Source organism: Suncus etruscus, chromosome 1, assembly GCF_024139225.1.
Source record: "Suncus etruscus isolate mSunEtr1 chromosome 1, mSunEtr1.pri.cur, whole genome shotgun sequence".
Lineage (NCBI taxonomy): Eukaryota > Metazoa > Chordata > Mammalia > Eulipotyphla > Soricidae > Suncus > Suncus etruscus.
The window spans coordinates 117250214-117261725 of record NC_064848.1 but is presented as its reverse complement, the minus strand read 5'-3'; the positions used below and the strand labels follow the sequence as shown (position 1 = coordinate 117261725).

The 11512-nt window shown below is 38.4% G+C and overlaps 1 protein-coding gene across 24 annotated transcripts in view; it reads left to right on the top strand.

Moving 5' to 3' along the window:
• Window positions 1-11512, top strand: part of NRCAM (neuronal cell adhesion molecule) — a 303075-nt gene that overhangs the window by 26760 nt on the left and 264803 nt on the right. The gene's annotated exons all lie outside the window — the stretch shown is intronic.

The following is an 11512-nucleotide window of genomic DNA, read 5'->3' as shown; positions in this document are numbered from 1 at the left end:
CTAGGCTAGCGGGTGCAAGGCGCCCTTCCACTGCACCACCACTACATCCCCTCTCTATGTTATTTTTAATGGCTAGATATCTCATTTCAGTTTGGTACTGAATAATATTTCATTGTTTAGATGTACCATATGTAATGTATCTATTTACCCATTCAAAGACATCTTTTATTTTGTCCCCAGCTTTCGGTATTTTAATGCTTCTATAAATGTATGTTTAAATAGTGTGGATTATATATTTTCAGCTCCATTGGATAAATATCAAATAGTCAGTCACTGATTTTATAGCAAACATGAGTGCGTTTGGTATTCTTTTTTGTACACATGTGGAAAAGTTGATTTAGTAATGTAAATATTTGTCATGAGACAAAGATTAATCATTGGAACATTAACTATTATAAAACAACAATACATGTAAAACAAATCAATTGTTGGACACCAGAAGTTTTTGACTAGAATCCTGAACCACCTTCCTGTCTTAGAGTAACTTCTCTTGCCTGCTTCCTTCCTTCTCTTGCTAACTTTCTGCCCAAATTTGCAACCAGCAAGCAACCTCCTAATTGTTGTGTAGGCAAGAAGGTGCCAAGAATAGTTCTAATTAGTTCAGCTCACTAAATCTGGATTACTATTGTGTGATTTACAAGGAATATATATTTTGGGTTCAGGTGACTAAATGTTTTTCTTTTATCTATTTCATATACTCTATATTTCTTGGTTTTCACAAGTTCTATGACATTTTCTAAGTCGTGAGTGATAAAGGTTTTTCCTATTACTTTGATCAAAGAAGCTTTTTAGAAAACACCTGAGGATGTGGCTGGTTGCAGAAGAGCACCAACATGTCACAGGATCAGGATTCCTAATCCTACTCTCTGACCTCTGGGTTGGGGAGAAGAGCTGGACGTTGAATTTAGTTCCCAGTCACCTATGATTTGATCAGTGATACACTAATTAGTGAAGCCCTACCCCCCAAAAAAGAACTTAAAATAAGGAGTTTTAAAAGGTTGGCAATTTTGGGAGTATGCTGTATCTAGAGAAGGTATGGAAATCCGTGCTTATCTCCCATGCCTTGCTTTATGCAGCTCTTACAGTGTTTCTGAATTATTTCCTTAGTAAGAGATAGGTGATCTAATGAACAAACTTTCCAGAGTTCTGTGGGTCATTCAGCAAATTAATCAAAACTGAAGATAGTATTTTGAGAATCCTTGAGCTATGACTGGCAGGTGAGGGTTTACCGTGGGCAACCTGACTTCTGAGGAGGACCTTCAGGGAACGTCAAGTTTAAAAGTGCTTGATCTAAAACACAGCTAACTACTTGTGTCTGAAGGAGAACAGTCTTGGGAGACTGAGCCCTTTGTTTATGGAATTAGATTCTCTCTTATAGATAGTGAATTGCTTTGAATTCTCAGATACACTGGTGTCTAAGGATAGCTTGTTGGTATGGGGATTTTTTTGAGATTGGATCCAGAAATCCTATACATTTTGTTTCTGCCTATTAAATTGACTTTACATGACTGAATAGATATTTCAAAATTTCTATTGAAAATATTAACTAAAATAATAATGAAAACATTACCTTGCCCAAGTTTTGCTCATGCATTTTTATTTTTTATTTTTGATCCTGTGGATTTAATGCTGATCTTTCTTGGACTCTGTTATTTTGACAGGAACTATGAGTCATGATGAAAACTAAAGACAGCAGTCAATTGTTGAGTAGTTGCTGCCTTTGACCACTGTATCACGCAAGCTTTGAATTTTCCCAACACAATATGTATGTAACAAAGGGGATGCTTATGTTGGCAGCCCTGCTGGACCCTGTGGCAGTGGAAGTAGCTCAAACTGTTGGAAAGAGCACTGAGCTAAGAGTCAGGAGACTTTGGCTAGAGTTCAGTCTGCCATGACTAACATAACCTTGGGCAAATTGAACATTTTCCTCATTGATAGAAACAATACTGCCCTTTCTTCTCAGGATTATTATTGAGATAAAAGGAAACAATAAGTCAGAGTGGCTTGAATAAAAGTGAAAAACAGTGGCAAATATTAGTGCAGCTTCTTATCTATTCACTCAGTCTGTGTGCTTATGCCCAGCACCTATTATCCCACATATACACCAGGAAACCAGATGATCCATGAACTGGGCTCTATGGGCTCTTGGTATAGTAGAGAAGGAGCTGCCAAGGATATCTTAGTAGTGCAGCATGGTTGGATGTTAAGGTTTCAGCAGTTACCAAAGGTGCTTAGAGAATAGAAGTACTCAACTAACTCTACCTAGAGAAGTTCTCATGCAAACAGCCACTCTTATTATTGCATAGTTTTTTCTTTAATAATTATAGATAATATTACTTACTTGTATATATTATTAATGTTTATTTATTTAAAATGGGGGGATTGTTGTGTATGTAAACATTGCCATGGGATTATTATGTTACTGATTCTACCCTGATCGATGATTGTGCACTACCCTAGGGTGTGACCTGGCATTCTGCTCCCACCATAGGGTGGTACCTGATTATAATGTATAAAAGCAAGGGTCTGTGGGAGGCTGGGGCTTTTTCTCTGGGGCTGATTGTGGGGCTTTTGGCTTCATCCTTATCGATGGAATAAAGCTGATATCTTCTGAAGCCTGACTGCCTGTTAGCTTTATTCCCGCCGCATTCACCTCAGAACTGCCATCTGAATAGGGTGACAGACAGTGGTCCAAGCTGGAAGAGAAAGACCTCATCCTCCATCCCTCCATCAGTCAACCCCATCAAGGGTTCTTCTGCAACAACAGAGAGGTGGTTTTTCTCTATTCTTAGAAAATCAAAAGTCATCTTGGTTGAAAAGAGGTAAGAGCACTGTAGGTGGTACAACCAGCAGGTTCAAAGACAGAAATGTGACCATATACAACATTATTGTTAGGCTTAACCTATCAGGGTCAGGGAGATTGGTCAGTGGTTAGGGGTGTATATTTTTCCTGTGCAACCACTTGATTTTCAACTTTGGAATTGCATGTATACCACCACTGGGTATAGCTTTGAAGCAATTTCCTTAAAAAATAAAAATGGGAGGCCAGAGCAATAGCACAGTAGGTAGGGCACTTGCCTTGCATGAGCTGACCCACATTCAATACCCAGGATCCCCTATGGTCCACCAAGCCCACCAGGAGTGATTCTTGAGTGCAGAGCCAGAAGTAACCCTTAGCACAGCCAGATGTAACCCAGAAACCAAAAAAAGGAGGGAATTCCATATAATTCAGTAGTACCATTCTTATATGAACTGTATAAAAATTGGGCTATATGTTCCCCCTGTTCAAAGAGTATTAATTCACTATAGCCAAAACATGGGCTCAATTTAAACATTTCAAGGCATATGACTAGATTTTTAAAAATGGTGGCATATAAATGCATCAGAATACCATTAGCTGGTAAAAAAAAAAAACAGATGAACTCATGCCTTTTGAAATAAGAATGAATAGAACTTGGGGCTGGAGCAATAGCACAGCGGGTACAGTTTTTATCCCTGGTATTCCATTAGTCCCCTGAGCCTGCCATATGTGATTTCTGAGCACAGAGCCAGGAGTAACCCCTGAGCACCACCTGTGTGGCCACCCCCCAAAAAAAGTATAAATAGAATTTAAGTTTCTTGACATCTTCGCTGCTGTTGTCTTTTTGACTTATTTGTACAAAATAGAATAACGACCCAAAAAAGGAGCAGAAAAAGGGAAATGGTTCCTTAGGCCCTCATAGTTCCCCACAAGACTTAGGTGAGAGCAGTCAGGTTCAGTGTGATAAGCAGAATAAGTCCCAACTGGGGTTGTTGGGGATTACTTTGCCTGTTTTTTTTTTTCGTTTGTTTGTTTGTTTGTTTGTTTTTAAGCTTAAAATGTTTTATGTAGGGGCTGGAGAGATAGTATGGAGGCAAGGTGTTTGCCTTTCATGCGGAAGGATGGTGATTCGAATCCCGGCATCCCACATGGTCCCCCATTCCTGCCAGGGGCAATTTCTGAGCATAGAGCCAGAAGTAACCCCTGAGCACTGCCGGGTATGACCCCAAAATTAAAAAAAATGTTTTCTGTAAATATTTGATTCTTTTTTTTTTATTTTTATATTCTCCATTGAGAACCTGACTACATTACAGTTGCACATATGCCCCTGCAAGACACAGCTGGTATCTAGGCTGAGTGTGCAGCATGAACTCCCATCCTGGCACCAGCAGTTGGCACAGACCATACACACAAGAGAAAACAACAAAGAATGTGACATTAACTAACAGAGCCATTAATTAATGTATCCCCATCCTCCTCCTCCTCCTCCCAGTCCATCTGAGTCTCCTGCCCTTAGTCCTCTGCTGGTCCCAGGCTAGAGTGCTTTTTGTAGAAATGACTCAAAAGAAGGGTGTGAAGGGATGCTTCTGGGGTTCAGCCTCTTCGTGTCCAGAGTATGCCCATGTGTGTGTATGCAAGTGCTCAGCAGAGAAGAGCAGTTTGGCTTCCTGGGGTCAAGAAGTGTGTGAGTGGGAAGAGCTGGAATTGAGCATAGGTCTGAGTGCATAAGGGCCAGGTGAGGGTGGAATGGTGCACCTTGGTGAGGTCAAAACATCCCTGCTAAGACAAAGGGTAACTAATACCTGGTGAGGAATCCTCTGCAAGGGGTGCAGGCAGGAGTACATGGTCTCACTGGAAGCCTGACACATGTGAGAATGGCTAAACTAACTCCTAGATGAAAACTATGGTTATTGGAGAGAAAATGGGGATAGGAAGGAGGATAGGGAGTCTCTGGGTTAAAATGGCACTGGAACTCTGATGGAGGAATTAGAGGTAGTTATACACATATAGAGGTATAAAACTAGCTGTCTGAAATTATGTAGAACTGCAGATCAATGATAGACCTATGGGGAAAAGCATATTAAGAATTCAATAATTAACAGATAGTCATGAAGACATCATTTTCTGTAGACCTGATCAGATTAAGGAAAACAACAGTGAAGAAAATGGTTTCAATACCTGCCTACTTTTAGATTATGTTCATCGTAATCAATTCTTCTCATTTTGAAATAAAAAATTTCTAAGCATTACTCCGGTCTTAGATGTCTGCACTGACTGCTCTAGATATGAAGTCTTCTTTTTGGGAGTCTCCATGTTCATTCTCCTGACTCATTCTTCTAAATTCTTTCACATTTTTATTCAGATATGCTTTTTTTATTTTATTGGTTTTTTTTTTGGAGGGGGGGGAGATCATGCCTGGTCGTGCTCAGGGGTTACCCCTGACTGTGTACTAATAAATTACTCCTGGCAGGTTCAGGGGACCATACGGGATGCTGGGGATCAAATCCAGGTTGGTCGAGTGCAAGGCAAATATCCTACCCATTGTGCTACTACTCCAGCCCTAAATATTCTCCTTTACAGAGCCTAAACTGGAACTTTTGGTTGTAACTAAAACATGGTTGCCTTTCTCTACCCCTTATTCTGATTCCTTTTAACTTCTTGTATTTAAGTTTCTTTTAAAATGTTTTTATTTAAAAAATGTAGACATTTGTTATTACCTCTCTCCTCTTCATTCACTCTTTGTTAGTCATGATACTACAGTGACCAGGGGTCATGTGCCTGTGGTGCTCACAGGGGTCACTTCACAGGTTCTGGTGCTGATAGAATTGTTGGTAGTTGCTTCATTGAGACTTACACTCCTTTTTTTTTTTTTTAATGGGATGCTGGGGTTTGAACCACCATCCTTCTGCATGCAAGGCAAATGCTCTACCTCCATGCCATCTCTCCGACCCTGATAAAAATGTTTTATTTTTTCAAGTTCATTTTTAATGGGATTTTTTTCTTTTATTTTTTAATTATCTTTATTTAAACACCATGATTACAAATATGATTATAGTTGTATGATTACAGTTATGAAAAGAACACCCCCCTTCACCAGTGCAACATTCCCACCACCAATTTCCCAGATCTCCCTCCTCCCAACCTCACCCACACCTGTACTCGAGACAGGCTTTCTACTTCCCTCATTCATTCACATTGTTATGATAGTTTTCAGTGTAGTTATTTCTCTAACTGCACTTATCACTCTATGTGGTGAGCTTCATGTCATGAGCTGCACCTACCAGCCCTCATCTCTCTTGTCTCTGAGATACTGTTAAAAATGTCTTTCATTTTTCTTAAAACCCATAGATGAGTGAAACCATTCCGCATCTTTCTCTCTCCCTCTGACTTACTTCACTCAGCATAATAGATTCCATGTACATCCATGTATAGGAAAATTTCATGACTTCATCTCTCCTGACAGCTGCATAGTATTCCATTGTTACACTCCTTTTTGTTGGAGTATTTGCACCAGTGTTCTCCAAGGGGATCCATTCATGACTGATGCACACAGTTATGGTTTGAGTGCATGCAGTAAGGTGTGCGGGCTGGTTGCTGCAGTCTTCACATTGTGATTCTCAGGGATCATGATCCCTGGCCTTGGTGCTCACACCAATTTTCTGTTTCAGTGCTTTCTGGGGTTACACAATTTTTGTGGACCTTATAAACACCTGGTTGTAGCACTAGAGCTGATTGCAATGTCAGTAGAACACAAGGGATTTGAACTTGTCTCCATATGCTTACAAGGCAGGTGCTTAAAGCCCTTGAGCTATTCTTTTGGGCCAATGTATTCATCTTTCCATAGTACTTATTATCTTTTATTTTATTTTATTATTTATTTATTTATTTATTTATTTTGATTTTTGTATCACACCTGGCAGTGCTCAGGGGTTACTCCTGGCTCTACCCTCAAAAATCACTCCTGGCAGGCTCAGGGGATCATATGGGATGCCGGGATCTGAACCACCAACCTTCTGCATGCAAGGCAAATGCCTTACCTCCAGTCTATCTCTTTGGCCTCGGTATTAAACCATTTTTAATTATGAGTCATAAAAAAATCTGTTAGGGAAGCTAAAAATGAGCTCAAGTCTTCCTTGTATGTGGGGGTATGTATATTTGAAAATTGAAAATCTGGTCAAAGAGAAGTCCACATGAACTTCTTCATGGTTTTGTTTTTTTCAATTCAAACTTTAAAAAAATTAAAGTTTAGGCTAGAGTGATAGTACAGTGAGTAGGGCACTTGCCTTGCATGTAGTCAACCGGCATTCTGTGTGGTCCCATGAGCTTACAGGAGTAATTTCTGGATGCAGAGCGAGGAGTGTTGCCCTGAGTACTACCCAGCATGACAAAAAAAAAATGTCATTAATTTAACTCCTATAAAATAGTGCTTATTTCCTTAGGCCCTTATAGCAAAATTAAGTTTGCATGGAGCTACTGAGTTTCCTCTTTGCAGTTTAGAGAATTGGTCTGCTTAATAATTCTTAGAATCCAGTTTCCCCAAAAAAGAGATAAAATCTTAGCTAAAATAGCATATCAAAATTTACAAATTTGGGGTTCTCAGGAGGTCTGAGGTTAACTTCTAGGGATTCTTGATCAATTGGTGGGTGATGTCAGGGTACTGTGTGTTGCTGGGGATTGAACCAGAATCATCTACATTGCAAGTCTTGCACCTTAACCCCTGAACACTCTCTCTCTCTCTCTCTCTCTCTCTCTCTCTCTCTCTCTCTCTCTCTCTCTCTCTCTCTCTCTCTCTCTCTCTCACACACACACACACACACACACACCCAATAATTTACTTTCTCACTTTAGATCAAGAATTACTAATGGAAATAGTAATAAAAAAGAAATAGCAATAATTTTCCATCCTATCAAGAAGTGTTTTATTTTTTGCCAACTAAAAAATTTGAACACCAGGTATGAGTGAAGTAAGATTATTCATATATGAATAATTTCAAAATCTGAAATAAAACAAAAGCTCTTATATTTTAGCATGCATTTGAACACACATGAAATTATATTAATGTCAATTTTTCTATAGAAGTTATTATGTTTGGTTGAATGCACCTTCTATTTACTCATTGAAGGTGACCCTTTTTGTTGAGCTTGTCATAGCGTGTAATGATCACATTATTTGGTTCTGTTTCATTTTCCATTTCTCTTTCTCCTTTCTTTTTGTCCAAGAACGTCAGCTTCTTTTCATTTGCAGCCTTTGTGAGTTTGTTGGCAAGAACATGTAGCCTTTTCATAAGCCAAAAGGTCACATGAACATAAAACCCTGGTTCTCCACCCTTTAGGCAACAAGATGTCTACATACTTTTCCTTCCCATTAGGACATTAAAATGTGTCTCAGGAGGGAAACAAAAAGCAAATTTACAGGTTTTTACAAATATTTGTTACCATATTAATGCAAAATTTATGCAGGCAAGGCAGTTTAATCAGTTACTATTTATAATTCTTAATGCTTTAGATAGAATATCTAATAATAATTTAAAGTTAACTTTTTCTTTTCTCAAATATGTGAATAAAAATAGTGAATACTCATTGCTACCCTAGCACAGCTTTATAGCTAATGTTACAAGATGACTATAGCCTTTGTGTCCTTTACTTTTGTATCTATGAAGTTTTTGAATGTTTTGCTTTTTTTGCTTTATCTTGTCTTTTCTTTGGTGATAGCTATCCATCACAAAGCCCATTAGTCATTAGTGACCCATGTCCCCTTTTTATTAGGCACACGTTAGAAGGTCATGGCTTTTAACTCAGTGGTAAAGGGGACGTTTCATTTTCCTAATTTATATATTGTGAGACCACAAGGGAATCTTAAATTTTGATTGATGATTAATCACTCAAAGTGAAATCTGCAGTAAAATAATAAAGAATAGTAAGTTTGGAACAGATATAACCATACTTTGCAGTATTTCTGAAACTTTTTTTTTAATAATAAGTTTAATTACTAGCAATTTCTTTCTTTCTGGACAATGAGTTGACAAGTTTTTTGTGTTAGTAGTCTTTTCTTACCATAGAATAATGGGTTTCAGAATCCTGGTTTCTTTTCAGAAAATGCACAGACCCAGAAATGAGTAGAATTTACATATTTTGAGTAAGAAAAACATGGTGGTAATCATAAATAAACTATACTTTTTCTTTCAGAGGTAAAATTGATGGTACATAAAATGAATATTTCTCTCCAATATGAAATTTTACCGTGGAACATAATAAGCCCATGCCTCATGATAATTGATTAGAGTTGAAATCTTGGGCCAAAAAATAATTAAACACCTACTCATTCAATGCCTCATACATGCTACCCATATTAGTTAAATTGCATCAATTAGTGTATTTTAATAGGCATTTATTTTTTATTATTCTCAATTGACCACATTTGATCTTTAGAACCATCATAAGCAATGGAGCAAACTGGTAATACCTGAATACTTCAGATGATGCAATAAAACACAACCATGAACTTGTGCATGACAGATAGAGGAACGGGTAGGATTAAAAAATAGTAGAACAAATCAAGAAGACAGGCTGGAGTGATAGTACAGTTGGAGGGCTCTTGGATTTGCATGTGGCCAATCTGCACTCAATCCCTGGTATCCCATGTGGTGCCCCAAGCACCACTAAGAGTAATTCCTCAATGCAGATCCAGGAGTAATCCCTAGCATCCCAGGGTGTTGGCCCCAAATAAAGCAAACAAGACCAGAGAAAGTCAGTTTGATTTATTGTCCTGTGCTGTTTCCTCTGTTTTATGCTATATTCCTTCAACTATTAGTTAGAAATCATCTGCTTAATACAAGTAAACCAAACTTTTCAATATTGATTATACTTCTCAAAGTATAATCTCAGGGTCAGCACAATCAGTATCATCTGAGAGTTTATTAAATATATCATATCTGGAGTTCTGCAGCAGTCTAGGGGTAAGGCCCTGACACCTCTGCTAAACAAGCTCTCCAAGTGCTTTATTTTCAAGTTAGAAACCACAAAACGAGACTGTATAATGGTGAATTGGTTATCTATTATTTATTCATTAGAACTTTTTTTATTGGAGGAGAGGCACAGGCAATACCTTATATTTACTTACTCATCTGGGTTATGCAGAGAGAAGCAGCCCATCTATATCCATTGCTTGTGCCTGTATTGTCCATGAATTAAGTAGAAGGTCATGGGTTAGAACTATATATGCTGTAGATCTCCAGGGAAGGGAGTAATCCCTTGAGATGGCAATAGTTGGAAAAAGACTTCTTGGAAGATAGATGGAGATGGGCCTCGAGTAGCATTCAGAATTGAAGTGAGGATGCTGGAGAAGGGGAATTTCAGAAAGTCATGTTTGTGACATAGTAAAGACTCCTGGCTGGAGTAGAAAAGACCTTTGTACTAGGGCCATGAAGAGTAGATCAGATGAACAAGTCAGACAAAATTGTAAACAATTGGGACCAGACCAGTGGTGCAAATGGTAGGGTGTTGGACATGTGCGTGCTAATCTAGAACGGACCACGGTTTGGTCCCCCAGCATACCATATGGTCCCCCAAGGCAGGAGCGATTTCTGAGCGCATAGCCAGGAGTAACCCATGAGTGTCACACTGGATGTGGCCCCCCCCAAAAAAAAAGTGAGCAATTTCATCAACTTAACATAATATTGAAGAGCAGGGAGCAAAGATAGATTTTGGTGAAATACCTGAAATTATAAAGATATTGTTTGAGAAATATTGAGTTGCCACTTGTAAGTAGAATTTATAAGCATTTTAATATCCTGAGTATTTTTGCACATTGTCTGTCCACCATAAATTTTCATGAGCTTTGAAGTAGAATCAGGTTTTACAAACATTTTCAAAACAAAAGGCATTCATTTCAGTTTATGGCAGTTATTACATTTTGAGAACTTAGTAAAATAAACCAGTGTGCCTTTTTCATAGGAAATGACAGAGTCTGAATCTGCTGGTAAAGAGAAGGCAGGGGGCTTCACTTCTTATCAGCATAATTGGCATTGCTGCCCCTTCTTGGGTATTTTTTTTACTAGGTTGATGGCTTTCATTCTTACTCTTATGAGTCTTTGGCTTGGAGAAGGAAAACTGATGCTGACTTTTAGTCAGAGTAAAATAATGGACACCATATCGCTGAATCCTTATGCAGTAAAGATAAAGGTGAGAAAATATTAAGTGCCTAGTTTAATTAGGTTTTGTGCCAAGTGTACAGCAGTTACTACGGTGGGCTCTTGTCTAAAGGTGTCTCTAAGGTCTTGAAGAGATGGGTGAAGAGATATACATAGGAGAATATGAAATGGGTTTTAAGTGGTTCTATCTTATTAGTGGAACTAAAATAGAAAATATTACATTCTGACTAATGCCTAGTTCTGATGATAGTTTGATGACTATCTTTATACTTGGCATACATAAAAAATCATACTTCTGGTATACCTGGAGCCATGCCTTACCTTTTTGAAGATTTGAATTCAGGCATCTGACCTGGGCTTGAATTTTGCTTACAGAACCCTTTGAGATAGTTCCCTAGCCCTTGAATTGACTTTTAAGAATAATGCATCTTTTATCTCCTTGGGTGGGAGACATTTCAAAATTGTCTCCATCAAAAATAAAACAGCAGGGACATGGAGTGATAGTGCATAAGTAGAACATTTGCCTTGCATGTGTTCGACCTGGGTTTAACCCCCAGCATCC